At 35.3% G+C, this 27,593-nt stretch overlaps 1 protein-coding gene and 1 long non-coding RNA gene across 4 annotated transcripts in view; one reads left to right on the plus strand and one right to left on the minus strand.

Moving 5' to 3' along the window:
- Positions 1-17,617, plus strand: part of LOC131424916 (uncharacterized) — a 60,235-nt gene extending 42,618 nt beyond the window's left edge. Inside the window, exon 3 of the long non-coding RNA XR_009228558.1 lies at positions 17,548-17,617. This is a non-coding gene — a long non-coding RNA (uncharacterized LOC131424916). The remainder of the gene's footprint in view (positions 1-17,547) is intronic.
- Positions 1-27,593, minus strand: part of Arhgap15 (Rho GTPase activating protein 15) — a 619,786-nt gene that overhangs the window by 78,832 nt on the left and 513,361 nt on the right. The window lies entirely within an intron of this gene.

Below are 27,593 nucleotides of genomic sequence, written 5' to 3' on the forward strand. Positions count from 1 at the left end.
TCCATTCTACAGCAAAAGATTAACTGAAGGTCTCAGGGCAGCAAGTTCAGTAGAAGTTTGCCTCTTCTGTGACACTGTATTGCTGTGGCCCATGGGGACCCCCCAGTAAGGATATTGTGCTGTCAAGATTTTTTTGCCTCTGTTGAGATAAGATGATCCATGATATTTCAGAATCCAGGAGACTTTCTGTAAGATCAGCTGAGCTATTTGGCCAAAATTAAAAAAACAACTAAAACAAAACAAAACAATGCAAAAACATCCTTACTCCCTGTCTAAACCAGAGTCAAATCAAAGAAGGGAAGAATGTCTTTTGATTTCTTCTGGATCCATATCTATAGTCAGTTTCAGGAGATGGCTAGTGGGATGGTGGTAGGGTGTGTGTGATTTACTTGGCCTGTTTTGGGTTTTTAGTGATTCTGCCCAAAACATGCTGATCAAGCACTACTAAAAAGCTAGACTGAACCCAGATGTGATAATCTTCTACACGTTTTTCAATAGTGAATCTCAGATGCGGTCATTTCATCAATTAAAATTTTAGGAAAGGAGTATATGCAAAACAGTACAGATTATTGAGGCGAAGATACTGAAAGTTGTTTTAAGTTTTCTGCTTGAATATAATAAAGAAAATAACACAGAAAGTTTTTTGTCTTCAGAAATTATTGGTATAACCTTGCTATCCTGATTAGTTTGCAAATATTAAAAGTCCCATCAAGACAAATATCAGCAACATGCAAATACCCTTGCAGGTTGTGATTAAGATTTTAAATGTATCCTTTTGCTTTTAGTTAATGAAAAACAAAGTCTTGGAGGATCTAAGTTGTAATTTATTAAACATGAAAGGCTCCTTGATGAAATATAGAAATGAGATATATTTTGCATTTCAAAGATTTAAGCTGACAACTTACTTGCATGCAAATAAGAGCAAGATTTGTAAAAATATTTGAAAAGAAATTATTCCTGAATGTACTTATTACAATAATGTGGCATGTAGATAAGAGAAACACACAGCATTAAAAGACATTCATTTCTCCAAAGTCTTAAAATTAGCTTCTTTCTGCCATTGTGTATTAATGTTCTTCTTCAGGAATGCAGCATATTAAAGAACTGAACAGAATTAGTAATAAATTTGTTAATTACAAATTTAAGCAACACAACTGTGTTGTTTTCCCAATATGTTTTTTTTCAAAAGCAGAATTGCTAATGCATTTTAATCATTTATGTATAAACATTTGAGGATAAAATATTCTGAAGTTTATCAATTTCAAGAGCTGTTTATTTGCTAGCAAAATAGGCCATGTTATACAACATATATCTTATCATTTTTGCTCATCAAATCCCCATTTGCTGAATGCAAATTTCCCTGGTCTAAGTGCTCTTGCACCTCAATTTAAATGAATAATAGGATCGACTCTATTAAAATCAGTTTAAGGTTGCCATGGGTGACATATCAGTAGGGTTAAAATGAGAAAAAAAGGTCACAGAATCAGTCCTTACAACCTGTTTTTTATCATAACGAAGCATATGTAAGACTCTACGAAGGCTTAAATAACAATATGTCACTTAGGCAATACTTTAGTTTGTGGGTCTTCTTAAAAAATCTTTTTTAAACCACACTGTATTCCAAACAAAATAAACGTAAAATTATAGTGCCATCAATAACTCTGGGAATGTATTCAGTTGCATTGAAAATTAGAGAGTAAGCTCTTGTGCTATTACACAAGACTGGCAGATTGTGGATTTGTAAAAATAACAGAGAACTCCTCAAAACAGGAGGAGTAGGTACTTTTGCTGCAGTATATCTCTTCTTTTAATGGTCCGACTAGGTGTTATAATCAAACTAACAAAGCATAAAGAAAATACACTCAAATACTTCACTTGAGATAAATTTTGTGTCCTCTGCTAATGAGATTGAGGGATTATTCATATAGTTATCTGTAAATACTGAAACACCAGCAGCAGACAGGAAGATATCCTGGAGCCAACTGTTTGGTCACAGTTTTAGGCTCTTAAAAGTGAACAAGCAAGACTTTGGAGTTGTTGGGATAATAAATATTAGTGTATATATACATACAAATACAAACACAAACATTCATATATGTGCACACATGTATTTACTTGCATGTGTAATCTTTATGTTTGTAAATTTAATTCTATTTCTTAAAGTCACACTCTTAATGCTGAATTTGTATTATTTATGATTCCCATTTGGATTTCACAGAATCACATTTTTGTTACAAGTGTTATATTTCCTTTTTTTAACCTGCAATAAAAGGAGAGAAAAAAACCCTCCTTATTTGCTAAGGTTACAGTGTTAGTTTAATTTTCTTAGAAGCAGTAGAGTATTTTGAAGTGAGTAACATTTACCAAGTCATTAGTTTTATGCAAACTAGGAAGGAAGATGAAAGAAAAAAAATTATCAATTATTTATAGATTGTTAAAATGTATCTTAGTGCTCTGCTACTGTATAGAAATGACAATTAGCCAAACTTACCTTCTTTAATTAATAATGCATACATTATGCTCTTTGGGCAACTAATCACCAGCTCTACAAATTTGTTTGACATTGTTGAAGATACCTATCACATGGGTTATAAAAAGAACAATGCTCTACCAGCTGCAGCCAACTTTCCGCCTTCTAGCAATGCTTAAAATGCTGTAGCAATTCCAGGGAGCAAAATCGTGGTCCTTCAGCTGTGTGACACTATGAATATGGCACCAGGCTACAGAGTGCTTCCTGCCATGTCTTTGCCACCTAAGAATGCACTCTTTATCTCAAATTGCTTACTTAGAGATGAAAACCCTAAATCTCCATCTCTGATGTTAACTTCCATAATATTAGAGTGAAAAAATGTTACAGGAAAATGCCCTGTGGCTTGACAGCTGCATTTGCCATCTTTCTTTTCTGAACTAAAATAGGAACATATGGTTGGATAAAAGGATGAACTGTTTTAAATCCTGAACTATAATAGAAAATCTCATATGAATGGTCACTATGCTTACCACAGAAAATTCCAATCAACCTGTGATGGTGGCATTTTGTTGCCATCATGCTGCCAAAACTTTTTTTTAAAAACAAGATGCATCTATCTGTGACATTTTTAAGAATGGGAGGTTAAGTCCAGAAAACACAAATTGGAAATTTTGCCTGCTTCTTTTCATACTGTAAGGATGCAAACCCAGTCTTGTCATTTTAACCATAAATCTGAAGGTGATGGCAGCCACTGGAAAGTTTGTGAAAGTTTCACATATGCCATGAAATTAACATAAAGGCCTAGGCAGACTGTTTCTCAGAGTTCACTAAAGCACAGTGTGGTATTGAGCTGTATGCTTGAATGGTCAACAGGCTAACTGACATTGGGACCAGGTAGCCAATCCGCTGTCACTGGTTTTGTCCCAGAGTCACACACACCACAATGAGGTAGCAGCTTGTAGTGTTTGGAAGGAGAAATGAGTCTGATGCAGCTCCCTCACATATGGTGTTTCACAGACTACACTTCCCATTTGCTCCTCCGAAAGGTGTGCCTTTTCAGGAGACGATGCCAAGTGTTCTTCTTTGTGTCATGGTGTCTGCACTGAAAGGTGATGTGTCTGACACATTTGGCAGGCTACTGTGAAGAGGTTTAGAATTTTCCACTGACTTTTGCTACAACGTAAGAGAATGAGACTGTACCTTAGCAAAGGTAATCATCTTACCTATGGGAGAATAGAGTTCTCAGTTTACTCAGAGTTCCAGAGTAAACTGAGAAACGTAGATTTTTTTTTCCCTTTTTCTATGATATTCTATTTTACCCTATAAAATTTTGGGTGTTGTCTTTTAAAAAAATATACTCACTAGTAGAGCTGCCACCTAAGTGGGTTTATGTTTTTTAGTAGATTTTGAATTAGAGCTTTGACATATGGGTACAGTAAAACTAGAAAGTGTCTTCCGTGTGAAATCCCCTCCCCTTTTTTAGCTGCCTTAAATGAAATGCAGAATAAGTGTCAGAGTAATGCAAGGGGCATAGAGGACCCAGAGAGGAACCAATTCTACATGTGAACTGAAGAAAATCTTCATTTCTATCATGAACATTGGGTATCTCCCCACCCACCATTTAGAAGGATTTCTGTTAGTCTTTTGTGAAAGATTGCTCTCATTTATTTAACTCATGCCACATGGCTTAGCTTCATAACCAGTATAGGGTTTCTGGAGATTAAAAAAAATCCATTTTGTATCTATGGAAATACCAAGCTGGAATTTAAGCTGTAATTGCTGCAAGTTTTCCTCATTATAGTATAAAATTGCTTGGATTTATTAATGCTGGGCATACTTCAACTACTCCATGTTTTGCCCTGGTCAATGGTTACCTGTCAGAATGTGGAATAATTATTCAAGGGTATTCTGTGCAACAGAGAAAAAATAATGTGTGGATTTTTTCCATGTTTTTGTTTGTTATAAGCAGAGTATTTGCAATAATTTATGGAAAGTCTTGGAATTATAAATATTAAGGCAATGCCAAATGATTTAACTATCCCTCTATGGCAAATTGTCTTTAAACACTACCATTTTTTTTCTTTCTTTTTTTTTTTATCATTTACTTGTGGACCAGAAACACTTGCAGGCTCTTGCCCCTGGCCTTCTGTGAGAATGTTAGTTAGCAATGCTCATAAAAACTCAATTCATCAATGTGAACATAATTTGCTATGAACAGAAAGCTCACAAAAGGGTGAATTTGTCAGATAGACAGGTGGCCTGAGATCTCTCCCTGATACTGAATGATATGAATAATAGATTCTGGTAAATGTATGCCAAGACTTGAGCTGTAAACACAGCTGCCTCCATTCCCTTCCAGAAAAACAGCTTCGAGGACGAAAGCACAGGAACCACAGTTCCACCTGAGGACCTATGCTTGCACGCATACACACACACACACACACACACATACACACACACACACATGCTCGTTCAAGAAGTAAACAACCTTCATAAAAAAGGACAGAGTTAAAGAAATCTCCATGCTTTCCCCTGTCTAGCAGAAAGACATTTTAAAGCTATCGTAGGCAGAGGAAGCTAAATAGAGAAGGAAAAAAGGAGAAAGGAAATAGATTATTCTAATGGTCCTGGTTCCATATTACTCAAGTGTCTTATTTTATAAAATGCACAAATCAACAGTGCTAATAAACTTCACAATATTATAACTCCTGTTTTATAATGAGCAAAAATAAGAGCAGGTTGACTCTATGCAGAAGCACAGTGCTTAAAATCATTCTAGTAATTCATGGCTATTTGTCTTATGGGTTATTAAGTATTTATTAAGGTTCAAATGTAATGTAGCCTTTTCTCCAATTTACTCTGAACTTTAAAAATCTGTTTTGCAAATTGTTTTCCAGGTAATGCACAAACTCACTTAAGTGCCAAATCTAAGGATTCTAGAAGATTCTAGTTGAGGGCAACATATATTTTTAAATCTTTATAGGTACTGGTGCATACAGGTTGACCTATTCTAGTAACATTTATGATTGGCCCCTCTAATCAACTTCAAAAACATGGAATAAGGCTTTCTTACTATAGAAAAGCTGTGTTTCTTAAAGGAAAATATGTTCATAACTGGGGACATGAGGCAAATTTAATGGATATTTATTTTAATGTTTTTGGAGAAGCAGAGATAACACATATTTATGTTTTCATGGACATTGTTGCTTAAGAGAAAGCCAAATATTTTAAGAATTAGTTATTTAAGTTTAGGAAAAACATTTGACACTGATGTTACTGAAAATACAGTGAAGTTAGCATGTAGATCAATGAAGTTTGGGAGACCCAACAATCTCTTTCCAATAACCAGAATCATATCAATGATCTTGTCAAAAGTAGTTACAATCATATAGACAAGCACAAAAAAACCAGAACCAGGGCTGGGGATGTGGCTTAAGCGGTACTGTGCTAGCCTGGCATGCGCCGGGTGCTGGGTTCGATCCTCAGCACCACATAAAAATAAAATAAAGATGTGTCCACCGAAAACTAAAAAATAAATATTAAAAAAATTCTCTCTCTCTCTCAAAACAAAACAAAACCAAAACCAAAACAAAACAAACAAACAAACAAAAAACGGAACCATAGCACTTTTTAGAGTGGTAGTAGACTTGGAAATCATTCTGTTCTAATTCTATGAATGTAAAAGCTGTGATGCGGAGGGATTGAGTAGACCCAGTTCAAGACCTAGTTATGGGTAAAGATGGAATTATAAAAAAGGGCTCCTGAAGGATGGTGCGCTCTGTTGTTAGGAAGAAAAGAACAAACTGCTGGAAATTTTGGCATCACTTTCTGTTCATTCATGCTTGATTTCTAGAAATAATTCTGCCATTCTTCCCCAAGGAAGGCTTTCTTCTTGTCTCTTTGTTGACAAGAGCATACTTAAAATTACTTACTAGTGTATATTTTCATTTTTTTTTAAGATTCATACAGTGCAAAGAAGTTAACTAACTGCAGAGTGAAAACAGAGGCAAACATATTCCCCCCCCCCCTTTTTTTTCCTTGGATTTTCATGAGTACATCACTTCCTTTCTTTTTCACATGATTTTCTGCTTTGTATCATGTATCAGTTGTACACTTTGTCTTTTCCCTGTCAACTTGGCTCTTTCATAGTGTGTCTGGTAAATACTTAAAATTTTTCATGATTCAGTGAAGGCACACACAAAAAATCAAATCCTCAAATACCTGTTAGTATTGTATGACTATGGCTTCATTATATACAAATGTTATTCTACCTAGACCAGAGCAATCCAATACATGACATGTTTAACACCTTCACTAAACATTTGATTTAATTAGAAAATGTTCTAGGTTCTATAGGTCACAGAAATGAGAAAGCAGATTTAGCTTCTTAGGCATACCAACTAGGAGAGGTAATATGACCTGGATACAATCCAAAAGTAAGGCACAGAAATGAGGTACAAATTTCAGTGGCAATTTCAGGAAGGAAAATACCTTATTTTTCTGGAAGAATTCAGAAGGATTGTCTGAACGTGAGACTGAGGATTTCAATAACTAAGGACATTTGCTCATTTCTTACCCAAATGTTTAAAAATAAATAAAACAATATACATTCTATGTTTTATGCACTGATTCTGGTATTTAAATTCATGATTCATTTACTAACCATACCAACTATGTATCCCTAAACTAAAATCCATGAGTAGGTTCACAGGTCTAAATTCCTTATTTCCTCTGCTTTGGTCCTAAGTAGTAGATAATCTATGAATATCAGAATAATTGGAACTAAGAAGATTGACAAAACAATGAATGGATGTCTCTGGACTATTTAAAATTGAAACACAACAAAACTTACTGAATTTACATAATAAATGGTCATTCAAACCCATTCATTTTTTTGTTTTGTTTTTGTTTTAGCTGAAGTGAAGTGAAGGTAAAATTCGTACAGTGAAATGCACACATATTAAGTGTACAATGTTGTTTTGACAAATGTACACACTCATGTCAATTGAGTCATAGGAATTTTTCTTACCACAAAACTTTCCTCACACACCATTCTAACCTTTACCTTTATTCTGATTTAAGGCATACTATTATGACTTAATTTCACCTGCTTTTGAACTTCACACAAAAGGAATTGTGTAGATATATACTCTTATGTGTCTGAATTCTTTTTTTCAGGAAAAAAATTAGGTATTCTTCCAGGTTGTTGTGTCTCTGTGATTTATTTTTTTTTGAATATTTAGTTGTATTCTACTGTGTGATTTGTTGACCGATTCTCCTTTGATGAACAGATTTCTTATTTTTAAGTTTGGGATGTTATAATGAAAAAAAAAAACCTGTGGGTTCTTATACACATCTTTTTTTTGCTGACAACCACTTTTATGGCTTTTGGGTATATAATTAGAAGTAGAATTTTGGAGTTACATGTTAGGAGTATGTTTGATTTTTAAAAATTTACCTAATACTTTTCCAAAATGATAGTACATTTTACACTCCCAACAGCAATGTACAAGAGCTCCAGTTGTCACTATTATCATCAATATTTGGTGTTATTAGTTTTTTAAACATTTGATCATTTTGATGTGTGTAAAGTTGTATCCCATTGTGGTTTTAATTTGCTTTCCCCTGATGACTCACTAAGTCCAGTCAGACCCAAATGGCTCTCTCTATCAATTATTTACACTTGCTCTGAAATAAAAATCTACCAATATGTTCCAAATAATGTTTTTCATCTTCTTCTATGTAGATAAAATATTCTCTTCATTAGAACAGACATAGCATGACTAAGTTACAATTACTGATATGTTACTAAATATAAATAATGGCTTTTCATAGCACCAACTACACACTATTCATCTGTGGTACACATGAAATTATTGTCCAACAATAATATAGACTATGATATTTAGCTTTCTGACACACCATTTTTCTCAGTAGGTATGCCATTAGTATATTGTTCTCAAGGAAAATATAGTTGTAGAAAGGAGGTAGTATAGTGAAAGCCAGAAGACCAAATGAGTCTTCCTGAGTTTCCTTTCCAGTGATTTCTGCCAATCGTTTGGTTGGTCATCTCAATTAACCTATTTTATTTAGTGCATCAATTTACCTTATGATTAATCAAAGAAAAGGTGTTTGGAAAACTACAATATTCAAACTGATTATTTTCCTCAAAGGAAAAAAATATAAATGATTCTGTATATAAAATACAGTTTTCCTAGCGCTTTACTGGGCCAGGGCCAGGCCTACTTCTGATGAGGGAATAAGAGACAATGTGTGCTGGGTGGTGGAGAGGATTGTCAAGTATAACTGTGGCACAAAAAGAAGCTCTGTGTGTGTTTGCACAGTGTACTTTAATGGCAATGTGCTTTCTATAACCAACACAACAGCACCAAGATCAGGCTGCCTGAACAGGGTTCTGACCTCTACTGAGCTCTTGGATCCCTCTCGGTGCAGATTGTTGAAACAGTGGAACTTTGGGTAGAATTGACAAAAGTGAGCCCCAGTGCATTTATGATGACTCTTGTTTTTGGGTGTCCTTGGCTCTGCTGGTTTTATGGTCAGAAAGGAGGTATGACAAAGCGAAACGTGGAGTCTATCATCAATCTTGCCAGTCTTCAAGCCCAGATATTCTCATCTGGCCTGCTCACCTTCCAACATAAGGTATGATATATTTCACAGAAATATATTGACACCAAGAAGAAATGCAATAGCACTAGAAATACAGAGTAAGAGGTGAGGATCTTTATTATGAGGGGGAAAAAAGTATATGATATAAATATTGGAGCTGAGGTTGGGGACAGAGGCAAGGATTGCTCTAAAGACTGAAAAGCAGCAAGTGGCTTTTTATGTGGAGCCTGATTCCTGGAGTTTTCAGTTCTCTACTGTCTCCTCTATGGAACTCTATGGATTTCCATTCTGGGCTTCAATTCCTCCCTTGTTTTAAAGTCTAAATTGACCTTAAACAGTGGTGGACACTTAAGAAATTCTAGTCTATGTGGTCTTGCGTGTGCAACTTGGACAGTATATCACCTTGCTGTTTGTCTCAGCCTATGTCCTTGTTTGCCTGCATTGATGAATTGATGATCAGAGCACATACCCTATTATCCTGGAAGAGCCCTGTTGTCCTCTTGTTCTTCAGTTCTGGAAATTTTCTTTTATCCCCAGAACTGCAGGATTCCCTGTGATATTTTTTTTGGGTTATAAAATATAGCTGCTAGGATTTAAATATTTATGTCACTGCAAATTCAAACATTGAAAACTTCACCAAAATTATATCTGGAGGTGTGGCCTTTTTGGAAAGCATTCTGTAATGGGATTAGTGACTTTAGAAGAGAGTCCTGAGAACTGCTTTGCCCTTTTCACTATGTGAGGACACAGCTAGAAGGTGCCATCCAGGAACTACGAAATGGGGCTGCATTTTCAGAAACCATACATTGAATCTGCTGAATACTTGATCTTGGATTTCTTAGCCTCAGCCTCAAACTCAATTAGTTCTCAGTGAGGGCACTGTGGTTTGTTCCTCTTGAAGTAGCCCTAAGCAGAAGCATGCAGGACTACCTTATTTCTGTGAGCTCTTTAGGAGCTAATGCCCATTTACTGAAATAGCTCCACAATTTTTTATTCAGATTACTTTGATACGGGCAGTAGTGATCTTTTTACCAACCCTATTTGGCTTCCCAAGTTTGGTTCTCCTGGGTTCAACGGTTCGCTTGCAGGACTGTTGAGAAATAAATCATGCGGGTTTAAAAAAATTTTAAAAAAATTTTTAGTTGTAGATGACACAATACGTTTACTTTATTTATTTATTTGTATTATGTGGTGCTGAGGATCGAATACAGTGCATCACCTGTGCAAAGCAAGTGTTCTGCCACTGAGCCACAACCCCAACTCCATCATGCTATTTTTAAGCAAACTAGTATATGGTATTTTGTTATAGCAGCCTGAATAGGCTATTTGTGCAGAAGAGGTTAAGTCTTTGGACCATGGAACCAGAGACACCTGGATTTAAGTCTTGGGTTTATTAATTTCTTGTGTCTGACCTTGTATAAACCTTATAACCTCACTAAATCTTAGTTCACTTTTTTTTAAGAGAGAGAGAGAGAGAGAGAGAGAGAGAGAGAGAGAGAGAGAGAGTTTTAATATTTATATTTTTTAGTTTTCAGCAGACACAACATCTTTGTATGTGGTGCTGAGGATCGAAACCGGGCTGCACGCATGCCACATGAGCGCGCCACCACTTGAGCCACATCCCCAGTCCTTAGTTCACTTATTTGTAAAGAGGGGAGAGTGAAATGTGTCACATCATGTTGTGTGAGATATAGTGACCTCATAGAATTGCTTTAGCACAATTTGAGCATATAGCTAGCACTGCAAAATAATGGCTGTTACTATCATTATCTTTCTCCAAATGGACCTACATCTGTATCTGTCCTTCAAGTGTTTGTTCCATGATGTGTAAGGTTTAGTTCATTCATTCATTCATTGACTCAACTGTCATGGCCATTGTTTCTAAGTCTTTGCTTCCTTTACTGGGTTCCTGATGTAGGCAAATGATTCATGTCCATCTATACTCCAAAGTAGAAGACAGGGAAGGGGTCATATATTACAATGGCTAAGAGAGGGCTTTATACCACACTACCAGAGTCCTACTAGACAGCCAAGTAAAAAAGGACAACTTTCCCATACCTCACTTCTTCTCATTTAAAAAATAGAAATAATAGCACTTACCCCCTAGGGTGGCTGTAAAGCTTAAGTTGACACTTTTAGCATGCTTTGATTTACTTGGCATATAATAAATGTTTGATAAATGTTAACTATAACTAAATATTTAAGGTATAAATTCAGAGATCTAATTCTTTATAGAAATTTCAACTTTCAACTTGTTTACCGATTCCAAATACCAAAAAACATTAAAATACTGATTCTTTCATGGAGGGAAGACTATTGCTTTTAAATTATATTATATTCTCTTAGGAATTTAATTATTATCTCTTTCCTTTTCTTTGGGGAGTGTGAGTGAGAACCAAGTTTGATGCTATGAACTTGGAATGATTCCGTGGCCTATATCCCTGGCTTTATGGGGAATTCCTGAATGGTTTCATTGGGATTGTCTATGTATTCAGCTCCATATAGAACATTAAAATTATTTATTCAAGGATTGCAATAAGGGAGACTTGAACTACAACAATATCAGAGCTCTGGGCTTCTCTAAGACAAAAATAACTGACAGATCAACTGCAGAAAAAGGAACAGGGTGACTTATTCAGACTGAGATGGTCATGTAGGCTGCACAAAAGGAAGAGTCAGTACAGGCTTGTCAAACAGCTAATTGCGCCTGCAAACAAAGGACATAGTTTAAGACATGGAGTTTTAGAAAGGAATGCTGGTTTCTCATTTGTCTTTTCAGCTGGATCTGTGAACATGGGTAATATCACCACAATCAACGATGTCATCTTTGAATAGGGAGGAAAAGAGACTCACACAGAGCTTGCACCAGGGAGATTCTACTCACAGATGAACAATCCATTAGCCATTCAGAACTGAAAGCTGTCACCAAACTCTGTTCTGTGTGCTGAAAACAAAACAATTCAATGATGGAAAAATAAAAAGGAAATAGAACCAAGACAGTAAGGGAACCCTCGGGGAAGTGACGGGAGTGTTATATCAACATATTGTCGAGATCTAGGTGAACCTTAGTATCTACACAGTATTTTCTGTCCTGAGGGACTTGAAATTTAGACTTTTATAAAGTTTGCAAAGACTGCTATTTTCCATTCTAAAACCTGCTCAGTGTACAAAATGTGCTTCAAACCCTTTCTCTTCAACAATTTTTTTTCTTTTCTGATCCACGATCAGGCTTTACCACAAATTATGATAAATTGCAGTTTCTTGAATATGAAATCAACAAACTTCTATTGAATACTTATTTTCAAGGTAGTTATCATTTGCAATCTTACTTTCTCTATGAGAATACATACTATTTAATGAGGGGTACTTTTTTTTTCTTCCTTTTATCCCTCATCATCTTCTCCTTTTCCTTTTTCTGTCATAATTGACATCATTCAACATTCATTGTTTTCATTAATTTGTGCAAAAAAAGGATACTGAGTTTCAAATATTGTCATTTAAAAATATTCAAATTAAGATGTTCAGGAAAATAGGCCCCAATGATGCCATGTTCCAATCTCTGGAACCTATGAATATGCTATCTTCATGGCAAAAGTACTTTTCAAACATGATTAAGTTAAGGACTTTGAGATAAGGAAATCACCCTGAATTATCTAGCAGGATCCAATCTAATCACAGGGGTTGTCAAAAGCAGAGATTTCCCTGTCTTGGTCAGTGGGAGATACAAATAAGGAGGAATGTCAAGGAGAAGTGAACTGTTGGGTTTAAAATGGAAGAAGCGGTCCATGAGCTAGAGAACAGGAAAGGATTCTAGAAGCTGAAAAGGAAAGAACATGGATTCTTCTCTAGAGCTTTCCAAAAGGAGTACAGCCTTACCAACAGTTTGATTTTCATCTAGTGAGACCTCTGTTGGACTAAGCTATGGAACTATGAGATATAAAGTCACTAAGTGTGTGGTAATTTGTTAGAAAAGCAATAGAAACTAACAGAATGTGATCCTGTTACATTTGCTGGTCAGTGCACATACTCTCTTTTATGCTTCTGGGTATAAGGTTGGGGCTAGGAGAACTTTGTCAAGGAAAAATGTATGGAGGGTCTAATCTTTTTCTTTCTGTGACAATACAGTCTTTATTTTTCAATTTATCATGTTTGTATTCAAATAAAGATGATTCCATGTACAGTTAATATGTACACAGGTGTATTTCTAATAAATAACTTTTTGATATCTTTTCATAATAATTCTGAGCTGGTCATTTCAGAGTTGATTCTAAATCTTACAATTTTTTAAAATAAACCTTTCTCTCTCTTTTTTTTTATATATTTGAATCTCTAGCCATCTTAAACTATCAGCCAGTCCTACTTCAATATCTCAGGGTGTAAGAGCTCTTCAGGTTCCCAAATTCTGCCCAGAAATGAAGAACTTTGAAATCTGGTTAAAAGTAATATCAGGAAAACTAAATGCAATAAATGCAACTGGTGTCCCCTTGCCTCTGATGGAAACTATGAAATTACAGATGCATAAAGACATTCAAGATTTGAAGAATTATAATAATAAAGATGAAGGAGGAAGGAGAAGCACACTGATATTAATTTTACGAAGAGAGTAAAGGTTTTCTAGACTGGGACATTTGAGTAGAGGAGTTAGCACAGAACCCCATCATTGAGAACCCCATCATTCCAGGCTTTGAGATTTGTAATCATTCTTGTCACATAGAAGCAAAACATTTGAATAGACTCTGATATGTTGCACACTATTTCAAAACAAAAACTGTGTGCCTACCTGCACTATCACATTTTAAGACTGGTAGGAAAAGTTCAAAATTCATAATGTTGGCCTGCATTGGCTACTTCTAGAGTCTGCCCATAAGAATACCCACATATGTCTCAATTTAAGGAAATCTCAAGATGAAAACAGCACTCCTTAAAGTGAGTGATGGAGATATGGGCAGAACACAGAAATCAGTAGCTAAGAAATGGAAATTTCCAGTATGTGGCCACAAAAATCTCCAGAATTATTAGAAGCTGATACATTGACTAGAAACAAATGAATCAGAAGTATTCTAAACTTTTAAAAAGGCTTGTATTACTATATGAACCCGTTTCTGGCTAGTACAGTGATATAACTCCTTAGTGTTCCCCTTGGCCCTTGTAAGTGGTGGAATGCTGGGAACAGATGTACTTCAGCAAGCCTTCCTTGCTTGTGACCATGGAAGACAAAGGTTCTCAAGTGCCTTTTGGAAAGGAAATCCAGGAGCTTCTAGACTGGCTAACCCAAGAAATCACTCCACAGCCAGAGAATGGAGCATGAGTGCTTCCTTCTCAGTAAAACATCACATCCTATGGACCAGGGGCTACCACATGTTTGCCATTGTTCTTTTGTCCACATTGATTGGTATTTTTTTAATGTTTCACCAATAAAGATTCATAAAGTCAAGATGTACAACATGATTATTTGATATACATATGTATCATGTAAAGATTACTATAATAAAATTAGCTAGCAAATCCATCACCACTCATATCATATATTAGATCCTCACCAAATAGAAATTTTAATGTTATTAGCCCTTCAGCCCCTATTCCTGAATAGTAACTGCTTTGGTAGCTGATAGCTGTCTTTTAACTAGAGAAATAACATCACAACTGGTAAAGAAAAAGGAGCACAAACATGAGATTTCTAGAATCAGTTATAGTAGCAGTATGAGGCTTTGGAGAACCCATGAATGGTTTCAAGTAATTATGAGGACTTTGAAAGTAAATTTTTCAAGAAGAAGGATCTATGTGAATCTTGGACAGTCAATGAGTTGGGTAGTGAATATTGCTGACCCTACATCTATTCTTCTCCTCCTTTTTCTAAAGAGATATTGCTCAGGGTCTATTATAAGACTCATCGTTAGTATGAGTTGAAATACTGATCCCAGATCCAGGATTAATCTAAGATAATATACTTTTCCTGACTCCGTAAGAAATGGGCACGTCATATGATTTAAATAATTAGATGAGAGGAGGTATCTACTTGAGATTTCTGGGAAACATACTCTGTGTCATGAAATGAGCCAAGGGAAGGGGTAATTTGTGTTGCTGCTGGTGGTCCCCCTATACAATGTAGGCAATCAGCACCAGGATGGACCCAACCTGGGGATGACAGAGCAGAGATAGAATGAGCCTAGGCCTGTGGTATCTGTATATGGCTAAACAGATGTCTAACTCTGCAATCTACCCTTTCTGGACTCCTAGTTATATGAACCAAAATATTTCCATATTTCTTAAAATTTTAAACTGATTTTCTATCAATAGTAACTAAACAGAATCCAACAGACACAGTATTTGATACTGATGAGGGAATAGTTTAAAGACTTGCAGGAGAAATTATTAAGAAAGTTTGATTGTAGGATACCATATATGGATGTAAAGGCTAAAAGGACAGGCTTTTGAGGCAAATATACTATTCTGCTATCTTCTGTCCATTGCTCTCTATATGTGTCTTCTCTGAACTTTAGTCTTTGTATTGGTACAATGAAGATAATGAACCTACCTTGTAAGATAATTGTAGAGAGTAAATGAGATAATGCACATTAAATTCCTGTCATGAAGTAGATGTTCAATAATTGCAACCATCGTTTTAATGGCCAGAGAAAAAATTGTATAAGATCCCTTGGTGAGAATTTCTGTATGCGAGATGGCTCAAGAGGAATAGAATGCTCTAAAATTATGAAATCTTGATACAATTGCAAATGATTCTAATAAGAAAGAAAAGGAGTAGTTAGCTAAAGAAACTAATGTGGCAGCATAGGGATTTTAAAAAAGAAAAAAAAATTGAAAGAGAGAAGAAAAGTCTTAGTTAGAATAAGGAATTAATATAAAAGAGAAGCACCAAATTGAAAGACCAGGACTAGGAGGGTCAAGGAACAGAAAGAATTTAAACTTAAAAATTCATTAATAATGTCCAAAGACACAATAATAGGAATGAATCAAATGACAGGTGTAGAGAGACTATGATGTTAAGGGATGACAAAGAGAAAATAATACTGTTTTAAAAGGAAACTGAGTGATATGAGATGTGTCATTTAGAGGGCATAACCAAAGAGCAAAGTATTCCACCCATTTTCAAGGTAATTGTTAGTTCTATGAAATTTTAAATTACACTTTGAAACATTACAGGCTATATTGAGTTGTTACTTAGTTATGAAAAACATAATAAAATAAAATATCAGATAAATTAGATTCAAATCAACCCAAATTAGTGATAACTTGGAGGAAGAAGTCTTGCCAGTACAAAAAATAAATGTTCTTTAGTCTGAGGTAATGTTGATGCCATACAACATTTTTTAAAAAATATTTTTTATTTTATTTTTCCATGGTACTGAGGATCAAACCCAGTACCTCTCACATGCCAGGCAAGCACTCTACCACTGAGTTATAACCCTAGCCCCCTTACGACTTTTTTTTATATAAGCATTATATTCATAGTTTGTCACAGAAACATGTAACTTTGGCATTTACTTTGCACCAGAACAACTTTTTAAAATTTCTGATTAACTATAAATTCTAAAATATGTATTAGTGGTGTCACTCACGGATAACATGCCCTTTTCTTCTTCCCCAATACCACACGTGCACACACATACACATACACACACGAGTATATTTGGGGGACACAGGGAATTGGACTCTGAATTCAGGCAGATGCCACCTTGTACTGGGGCCTTGTTACAAACCTACTAACGCAGAAAAGACAGAAAATAGGTGCTAAGTTCTCCTGTCTTTCCAAAATAAATGTCTGAAGGGAGGTCTTTACTATCAAATTTAAATTAAGGTCTGGCCTAGTTAAGTCTCCTGAAGAAGAGAAGGACTCTCTAATTCAGCAGGCCAGAAGAAAACACAGCTTCCTCACCAAAGAAGTCTTTGGAAATAATTCACATTCAGGTGAACTGCTTTTAGAAAGTACTTTTCAGTTACCTGCCCCCAGAGTGAAGTTCAAAAGAAAAGGGAGTAAAATGTTCTCAATGAAGATCTCTGGGCTGTGGTATTTTCTATCACTGGAGAGTTGCTTGATTCTGAACATTATCACCTTCAGGAATAGGAAAACACTCATTTCTTTACCCAGACAGTCTTTTAATCTTGGAACAAGAGGCCTAGAAAGCTATTCTCACAGAAGGCTTTTCTTGCTTTTAAAAACACAATCAAATTGGTTCCAGTGGAGTGGGATATAAGGAAGGGCATCTCTTCTACTTCCACACAAGTAATTGGGCTGGCCTAATTAGATTGCCCAAGTGTTTAGATACCACGGTGATGGGCACTTTATAAATACTGTATGTAGCTAAACTGGGAGCATCCCTTGTGACGATAATAGCCATACAGTTAGCTCTCATAGGTTAGGAAGGCACAAGCCAAATGCTTTGCTACATCCCATAATATTTATTGATAGTTATTTATGTTGACACTTTCAGCCATTTGTGGTGTCTTTTTACTCCAGACCTGTGGGCAGTGTGGTCAAAGAAGACTTCTGCAGACAAAGGCATCATCTTGTATGCAAGGTAAGCATCATTGTGGATTCTACGCAATAACTAAGAAAACTATTATAACTTATAAACAACTGACATCTAGAAATCAAGGAGCACTTAATCAGTTCAAAATTAGAGCACACTCAAAAGAGATCTGTCGTGAGTGAAAAACCACATACTGCATAGAAGCTAATGGTCTTTTGATCTTAGGTATTCTCTAGTTGTTGAAATAAATCCAGAAAATAGCCATACTGAATGCTGAGAGGCCTTGCTTTCCTTCACAGACTTTTCTCTCTGCATCACTGTCGAGCTGGGGAAAACTCAGTGAGAATGGCTTCAGGGAAAGGGTCAAACTGCTGACTTACAGAAGCAGGAAGACACTGATTCATGTTTTTTTGGTCTATGTACTCAATTCTTACAAACTGGATAGTAAAATCTGTGCTTTTTTGAAAGGCTTATAGAATCTTACATACCTCCACCTCAGTTATCTATCATAAAAATGTGGTGATGTATAAACACTAATACCTTTATTCCTTACATCAGCTCTTTACTATAGGAAAGTAAGGGAAATCAATGTTCCAGGTACCAGGCTTTATGCTAGAAATTACCCATCTGATATTAATGTTATCAGCTGGGTATCATACCCACTTGGAATATGAGAACATTGAGGTGCTGAGATTTTGTTGTTGGCCATACAATATCCAGAGTATGTTGTGTGGCCTAAATTTGAACCTGTTTGCTTACTTCAAGGCTCATCCTCTTTCCATAAGACCATATTTTATTTCCTAATTATTGAATGCTGCCCTGGGGAGACAGGCTATTAATTTAACCATGAGTCTTTCAGGACTCATATTTTAATTTTTGTTTGTGCTTTTGTCTTTAATTCTTATGCATTCATGAGCACATCACTGTATAATATCATGAAATAGATGGATTTAACATAGTAAGGTGGAAGAAGCCAGATTTAGAGTAAAAACAACTGCATCTGAGGCTTGCAGTTTAAAACTGTGACATGAGAAACATCAATTAACCTCTCTGAGACTCAAACTATGCTAATAATTCCTATTCCCAGATCACCGTGGTTGAAAAAAAAAAAAAAAAAAAAGAAGAAGAAGAAGAAGAAAAATGTGTTGAGGAAAGTATATGATTCATTTTAGCATGATTTCTAACAAAAAAGATTCAAATCAAGAGTTATTCCTTAAAGTGCTGTTCTATTTATTGGGAAATCCTCTTCTATGAGGCTGCATAAGTGTTTTACCTGATGATGAAACATTATTAAGAACATGTCAGGACTTTAAGCTTTTCTCAACTTCTTTTGAACTAAGTTGTAGCAACCTCATTGAGACTGATTGTAGGGAAAAAGAATCAAAATGCTGATTTATATAGGGAACAAACTTGGCACTGGCCTTTTGAAATGTAAAGGGTTTTCCTACTCCATTATTTTAAAATTTACTCAATGGCATCATAATCCCACAAATTGTCTGGGCTATAATTCTGAGAAAATGTTCTGTTACCTTTTTTTCTCTCCTTCCCCATGTCTAACTTCCTTCATTCTCTACTGTTAACTGTAAGTGGTCAACCAATTCTATTCTTTTTACTGCCTGAATATTCCTCCAATAACCAAAAGCTTGTTAACTGGCTCCTTATCCCCATTTCCTTTGTCCACCTTCTTTCATATAAATTACACATGTTATACTGCACATCTAATTATGTCATTTATTTGTTTAAAATCCTCAGTAGATTTTGATTGCCCTCAGGACAAAAGTTAAATTTCAAAGTAAATCATAGAAAAAAAAACTTTTAAAATCTGGTAAATGACTATGTTAAGTCATTTCTACCATATTCAAAGAATACTTTTATCACCTACTATATGCCAGGTACTGTACACTGTACTGGTAGCACTGGAAGTAGCAAAACAGGCATTAAGCAACTAATTACTAATATAAACAAAAATTAGAAAAGTGCTTTTAATAGAAGGAAAGGATTGGGGGAAAAGCAGTGCTAACCCAGTATTCAGGGCAAGTTACTGAGAAAGTTTTATTTTTTTACCTCCAAGTCTTATTTGTCACAAGCAATAACTGGATAATTCCAATGTCCATGAACAGATAAATTCATAAGAAAATTTTTGTATAAACATACAGCAGAATTCTACTAAGCAATGAAAAGATGTGAATTTTTGACACAACAACATTGATGAAATTGCTCTAAATGGGGCAAACCAGATAAAAAGAAGTATCCCCTGTATAAATTTTACTTATTTAGTACTCTAAAAAAGCCAAATAACTCTATAGAGACAGAAGAAAATGATTTGCTATGGAGCAAGTGTGGGACGGTGGAGGGAGGGAATTATGAAAGGGCATGGGGTACTATTATTTTGATTTTGGTGATGATTTCATGATGTGGGTGTGTACATATGTCAAATTGTGTCAAATGGATCACATTGTATATTAAAGTTGAGCTCCAAATTACACCTTAATATGGTTAGAAAAAAAAAACATATGAATCACTCAAATCCTGAACAGTTTTGTTTTTTTACTGCTATAGCTTTTATTAAAAATACACAACAGCATCCAAATTTAAATGCTCCCTGGTCTTCACTAAGGGTGAGACCAGGGAGCCTATACTGCAGTGAATCCATTGTGTCTGACTTTTCCTTTTGATGACAAGACATAAGAAATGGATGGTTTTCTGTATGAAAAATGTACTTAGTGCATCAAGTCACAGAATTTTTCTGCAGGAATCCTCCAGGATACTATAGGAATTTAATCTCTGGTGTATAATGAAATGGGCCACACCTGGGAATGTGTTGATTTTTGGTGAAAATGCACTATGAGATAAGTGCTAAGCAATCACACATAAGTGTTATTTTTCAAGATAATATTTTATTTTTAGGGTTTGGGTAGTACAATAATAACTAATTATATTTCAAAACTTACCTAATAGAGAAGTATGTTAACTTCCATCATATCATCATATAAATAATAAAAGGCAATCCAAGAATTTAATTCCATCCCAGTACTATGAAAACCCTACCAATGCCAACTGAATTGTAGTGTGATCAGAATTTGTCACATATAAGGACATTTTATTTTTTTCAAAACAAAGTAAAGTTGTTTCCCTCACCTTGATTCCCTTAATGAATAGAGTATCTAAGACTATGGAAAAATCAGGCAAAAACAGTAACTTGATTGACCAATCTGATGAAAACATCTGAGGAAGTTACTATGAGAGATAAGATTATAAAACCAGAAAACTTTAGAGCCAGAAGCAATGGTAACAAATTACTTGGTTCAATAATCTTGTTTTTTTAAGTACTGAGGATTAAACCCAGTGGTGCTCTACCACTGTGCTATACCTCTAAACTTTTAAATTTTTAAACCGGGTCTTGCTAAATTGCTGAAACTGGCCTCCAACAAGATCCTCCTGCCCTAGCCTCCTGACTAGCTGGGATTACAGGCATGTGCCACACACCTGAATTAATAATCTCATTTTAAGTGATAAAACATGAGATCTAAGAGGAACAATGAATTGTTTTATGTAATAGAGCTAATTAAGAACTAAAGTAGGAGTATTTAAATCACTTAACAACTTACTCTGTTCTTGGTAAAGCATTCATTGTGCCACTCCATGTAGGTGTTAAAAAGGACCTACTGAAACAATATTGTATTATTTTGAAAAAAAAAAAAATCTGTGCAGATCCAGATTCACTCTCCTAGCACATCAGGATCCATAGACAGATAACATTTTTTAAGGCTGTGCCAGATACAAATATTTCTGATCAAAATATTTTTCAAGGTGTTAACTCACAATTTAGGTTACAGGATGATTAAAAAAAAATAGGAAAACACTCCAACAACATGAAACTGACAGTTAAGCCAACATTCATAATCTTTTGGAAAATGTTATTTGCAGCAAAAAAAAAAGTTTTGCCTAAATGATTATTCTTCACTAATTCTGGCCAAGTTTGAAGTATAATGCACTTTTTACTGGAGAGGGTATTTCACTGCTGTCATTTGTGTTAGTATCCTTTCATCTGTAAAATGGGTCAAACCAAGTTACAGTCACCCAAGTGGCCAGTTCATAGACTGCCCAGTTGGTCTTTTACCAGTGCTGGCATGTTTGCAGAAACTTGTCATTTTTATTTCCTTATATTAAAGGGCACACATTTATTTGATACCTTCCTTATTCAATGATTGTGGAAAACAGACTACATCTGCCTGAGAGCAAACATGGTTTCTTCTCTCCAGATGTCTGCTTTTTCTCCCAGAATTTGGAGAGCATTGGACAAGCAATAACAGATGATGAACACATGCATAACTACAAATGGGCAAGCTGATTGTTTTCAAAATTGGTATAAACATTTGCTCTTGGGTTGAGATTTAGCCCATAGCAAATCTTTACATTTGCGTTATAAACTCCCAGCTTAAAAAAATGTTTATAATGGAAGTGCTGACAATGTGAAAATTCAGTTATGGTCAGGAAAGCAGTTTTGTTTAAAAATGCCATTTTGCACTTCCATATTTATTTCCTAACCAGTGACTGAGATGTCAATTTCTCCAAAGTTTTCTTTTCCAGTCCAAAGAAGAACTTGACAACTGTTTTGAAATGAACAAGAGATCTGAATTTTAACCTCCTGCTTCTTCAACAAATAACAATTAGCATATAGAACCACATGCTGGTTACTTAACTGTTACTTAACTGATTGCATAGATGATGATGATGATGATGATGAATGAGATGGGAGAGAATTAAACTTATTGCTAAACAGAGTAAGGTTTTGCTTTTATACAATATTTGAAAAGAAATGGCAGCAATTATTAGGACATACTTTCCACTGCATGACCTTGGCTCTGCCAAGACACAGTGAGTACATTGACTTGGGGCTATTATTTAAGGTCAAAGAAAGCCCTTCACTTGGTTATAAATTACTTGGTGTGGGGCTGAGAGTATTATTTGTACCCTAGTGTTGACATTATAGTGACCCCAATGAGCTGAGTCAGATGTACCTCATGTATCTTGTTATATTGATACAGCTATGGCCCTTTTTACATAGATGAACTGGACTGCCTCTGCTCACTCACAGAATGGCAAAAAGAATAAACATAGAAATAAGGAATGAAGATAGAGAAATGAGCTAACAATGCATCTTTGTAAACAAAGGATCTTCTTTTGGAAAACTGTGGAAATCAGAAAATTTTATAGGCAATTCTAGGCTAAGGCGGGAACTTTATCACATTGGATACAAGGCAACTATTTTTATTAGGGAATAAAAAATTTAAAGCTATTACTTTTGATGATCCAAGTTCTTATCCAGATTCTCATTTATTTTCAGGGGAATTGAAGTATTTTTATAATACAGGAGAAAAAAGAGTAGGAAAATCCAAAATATCCTAGAAACTCCATGGATATGAACAGGCAACGACTTGCCATGTTGCTCTTCATCATGTGGGGCTCAGTGTCAATTTCTACTCACTAGGTTCAAGCTTAAGAAGGACTAAGAACTCTTGTCTTTGAAATTAAAAACACCCAACACATTTTTCTCATTTTTTTTCTCCTGGATGGAGAAAAAATATATGTCAAAATTCCCCTGTATTCTGGGAACACTTTGACTTTTTTCCAATAATGTATTTGAATAGGTAGGGTGTGTGCCTAAATTTTTGACATTTACATTTTTCTATATTCAAGCTCACACTATAGGAAACATTTCTCATTTCTCATTGGTTGCACAATAACTCTTAATTTGATTCATGAAAGATGCTGAAGTTACCATTAGGAACTCCAGTAACAGGAAGCCATCTAAGCATTAGAGTAGAATGTGGATTTTGCCTTTGTACTTTTCTTCTCAAACCTCAAATCATGTAAATGTTCAACCTTGCCCAGGGTTAAGAAGATTTCTACAGAGCTTATTAGTATATACAGGGAACAATAGGGACAGAAGATCATCAAGCCTCTGAATGGATTGATAATTTGAGAATTAAAACTCAGCCTTTGGAGGATGCTAGATTTTTCCAAGTATTTCAAAAATAATCTTATACGAAAATATGGAATCAATTTTCATTTTTCATAGAAATGAGAAAATTTATTTGTGACACTGAGACACTTTCAAGGGAAAGGCATACCTTGAATAAAATGGTGTGATATAAATCTTGGAGAGCTAGTTAATATTGCTAGTTATTTGGAATTTTTATGACAATTTAACATTACATAAAAATGATGTACATTTGTAAATTGAGATAAAAGAGCTCTGACTAACAGAATCAGAGCAGAATTGAAGATTAATTTTTCCCCCAAGTGAATTCTTTTTGGTTTGTCCTCTTACAATTATTGCTTGGAGGCCTTGAATGTGTTCTTGTTTATAACTCAATGATTCTCATAAAGGCAGTACTGCAATACCACATAAAGTAACAATAATAATTTCTTATAATTGAATAAAAATGTGTTGTGTAGAAAGCACCTAACTACCACTGCTTTGCCGCATTCTTTTGTAATCCTCCCATCAGCATTGTAATGTGAGCAGATTTAAAGAATACTTTCTAAGTGCCTTGCTTTTTTTCCTTTTTTTAACTACTTAGTGATATCCTAATTAACCATGCTCAATTGATTGCTTTCAAAATAAGAATGAAGAGCTCTCATCTAGTCAAGTGGAAGATAATTCAACTCTTTTACACTATGGCAATGATAAATCTCACACATGCACACTCATACCCACACCCACCCCCTGTATCATATGTGCAATATCATACTCTGGGTCTTCTAGTTTGGTAAGTATGGTGTGATTGTCACATTTCTATGGGGTTTTGTGCATTATTTTTTATATAATACTTATGAAGGTGAGAACAATTATCCATTTTTCCCTTCACAGATTGAACTTGTGTTTGGAAATGATTTTGTGATCATTTGACACTCTCACATTGAAGAAATAACTTTTGCTTCACTCAGAAAAAAAGCATAAGAGTAGGCGAAAGGAAATGGACTCAAACCAGGCAGAAGGAACTGACTACTTCATGTCTTATCCCAATTACCTTTTTTTGCTTTTCTATTTGTCAAAGCTAAACACATCTAATTTGGATTGACAAACACTTAATCATTTGATTATAGTATTACAGTATGTGGCCTGAAAGTCTACTTCATGATGTTATTCTGCAGAAGAGTACAGGATTCTTAGATCTTTGTTATTGTGCATCACATGAACTTCTTCTTTTCTCCATTCTCATAGATAAATAAGCGTAGATGATAAATGCATAACTAGCTGTCATATACAGACCTGAAAAACTGTCTTCAGCATATATAAATTCCAGTCCCAGCATTACACAACTGGAGTTTAAAATGTTACATGTAAATCATCCAGACTTAAGCTTCTTAGGAAACACAAACCATTCTCTAAGGACATATGAGACCAGAACTTCAGAAGATGCTGTCTCACTGTGGGATGGCAGAAAACAGCGGCTCACAGACCACCCTGGTGTATAGTAATCAACAATGCAGTGGCCCACTTTATAAAGGCGTCAGACAGTCTGTAAGCAAGAAGGCAGAGCCTCCAACAGAGACAGGCCCTGCTAATAAGTGGCTTCCAGTTAAAAAAAAAAAAAGAAGAAGAAAAGAAAAAGAAGAGAAAGCCAGCTTTCATATATGCAACGGGTGTCACATTACATTTTTTGTCCTTTGCGGTCTACCTTCTTTCCCATGAACAACTTCAAGAGTCTCATCTTGAAATATCATAAGTAGTGGAATAGCACACACTGACATCCTCACCCTCCCGCTCCTACAGCATTTTGTACCCTTACTATGGTATTGTATTTGGTAACAGCTCACCATATGCCTGTATCCCTCACTAGACTGTGAGTTCTTTGAGAGCAGAAGTATGCTTTTTGTCTCTCATTTCAAGATAGTGTCTGCTCAAGAAATCATTCTAGACATATTGGGTGAAAGTTATTCTGTTCTGTCCTTAGCTACCTGGGAGGCTCCTGAATGACTTTATATGTTTTAACTTAGGTTTTCTCATCTAACAAATGGAAGTAATGCAGTTTAAAGCATATTGCAAAAACTAGCAAAAGAGATTCTATGAAGAATATAGTTATTATTTAATATACAACAATAAAGTTGAATTTGACTTACTCTGATAGAGTTCTTTGTTTTGTATTGAGAATTTCTCAAGCACTGGGGCTGTGGCTCAGCGGTAGAGCGCTTGCCTAGCATGTGTGAGGCACTGGGTTCGATCCTCAGCACCACATACAAATAAATAAATAAATAAATAAAAGTATTGTGTCCAACTACAACTAAAAAAATACAAATTAAAAAAAATAACTCAAAAGATGCTTGTTAATTTGTATGATTTATATCACATACATAAGGATGGAAAGTAGGACAGCAATTACTTCAGGAAGTATTGAAAATATTTGTTTCTTTATAATTCTGACTTTCTATTAGCAAAAGTACCCCAGTAAGTGCTCATACCTGCTGTGATAAGCACAGAGAGGAAACCACATTTTGTCTATAGGGGCAACTTATACAAACTGGGTACACAAACAGAAAATAATAATGTTGAACAAAGTATAATTAATTAATTCAAGCTTCAAGATAAGATCACTGGATCCTGCTGACCTTACATGTTAATCAGTTGATTGATTAATTGCTACAATCATAATAATTATATGGTACAAATCTAAGTACAGTTAATGATAGAGTAGACTTAGAGTTAAAAGTTCTTTTCAATCTGCATATCTTTTCTCTTTCTTGAATCAAAGGAGTGGGCTTCTTTTACTTTAAAGATATCTCTTGGCTTGTAATCTGGAAAGCTTATGTCAAAATTACCAAGATTCAATTACCAATTACCCATATTTGGTTATTTATTAATTTTGTCTTAAATTTTTTAAAACAATCTAAGAAATAAGAATGTTGCATTATATATGTTCATTAAGTCACATTATTCTTACCCCAAACATGTTCAATGCATAAAGGCCTATAGAAATTGTATGAATATAGATATCTGCCATATCCACCCCATTCTTTATCTTCAATATTTGGTGGATAGTTAGAAGAAGCATGAGTTTCTTTCTTTTTTTTTATTAACTATTTTTTAGTTGTAGATGGACACAATATCTTTATTTTTATTTATTTATTTTTATTTGGTACTGAGGATCAAACCCAGGGCCCCACGCATGCAAAGCAAGCACTCTATCACTGAGCTACAACCCAAGCCCAGGAGCCTGAGTTTCTATTAACATACTCAGATCAAAGTATGTGCGAGAAAATGGAAGTAATCAACTGTTTAAGAACTTTGTATTCAGACCCTTAAAATGAGGACTAGATCTAACATGGCTTTAAAATGTATACACATTTATATATGCGTGAATTTCAACTTTAGGCTTTAATTTTTTTACCCCCCCCCCCCCCACATACACACCAATAGCATAGTACCATCAATTTTGCCAAAATATTTTTTTCGGATCACTCTCAACTTCTGATAAGCTATTTGATGTGTGAACAGCCAAAGAGCTTCAGTTGGGTGATCCTGGAGTACGTCTGATGTACTAAGGTACGCTGAACTGGGTTGAGGCTTAGAACATGATACCCGAAAGTGTGGCACTTAGATGTGCTAAACACTCTGAAGTGAAGGAGGTTGGAGGGACCTCAGAAGCACTAAGTTCCCTAGGATATTCTCCTGCCCTCCTTTCCCCTTCCTGTATTTCTCCACCAAAGCAGATCATAGAAACCAGAATTTCCCTTCCCCAAGGTGGGTTATAAAAACTAGAACTCCTGTCCCCTAAGATCAGCCATGAAACCTAGAAATGTCATGCTCTGACCTCCCCTTCTCCATGAAGAGCCTGATGTTATGGATGTCTTGCCTATGCCAGAAGGGATTCACAAAAGGATTCACAAAAATTCTTAGAGGAATATGAACAGACAAGCCTAGCTAGGCTCCTCCTTAGTCTATCAATATTAGATATAATCAATTTTATCCCATCACATTTTACACGGCTGCTCATTTTTTG

Source organism: Marmota monax, unplaced genomic scaffold (assembly GCF_021218885.2).
Source record: "Marmota monax isolate L192 unplaced genomic scaffold, Marmota_monax_Labrador192_F-V1.1 WCK01_AAM20220418_F8-fsc00034, whole genome shotgun sequence".
NCBI classification, from domain to species: Eukaryota; Metazoa; Chordata; class Mammalia; order Rodentia; family Sciuridae; genus Marmota; species Marmota monax.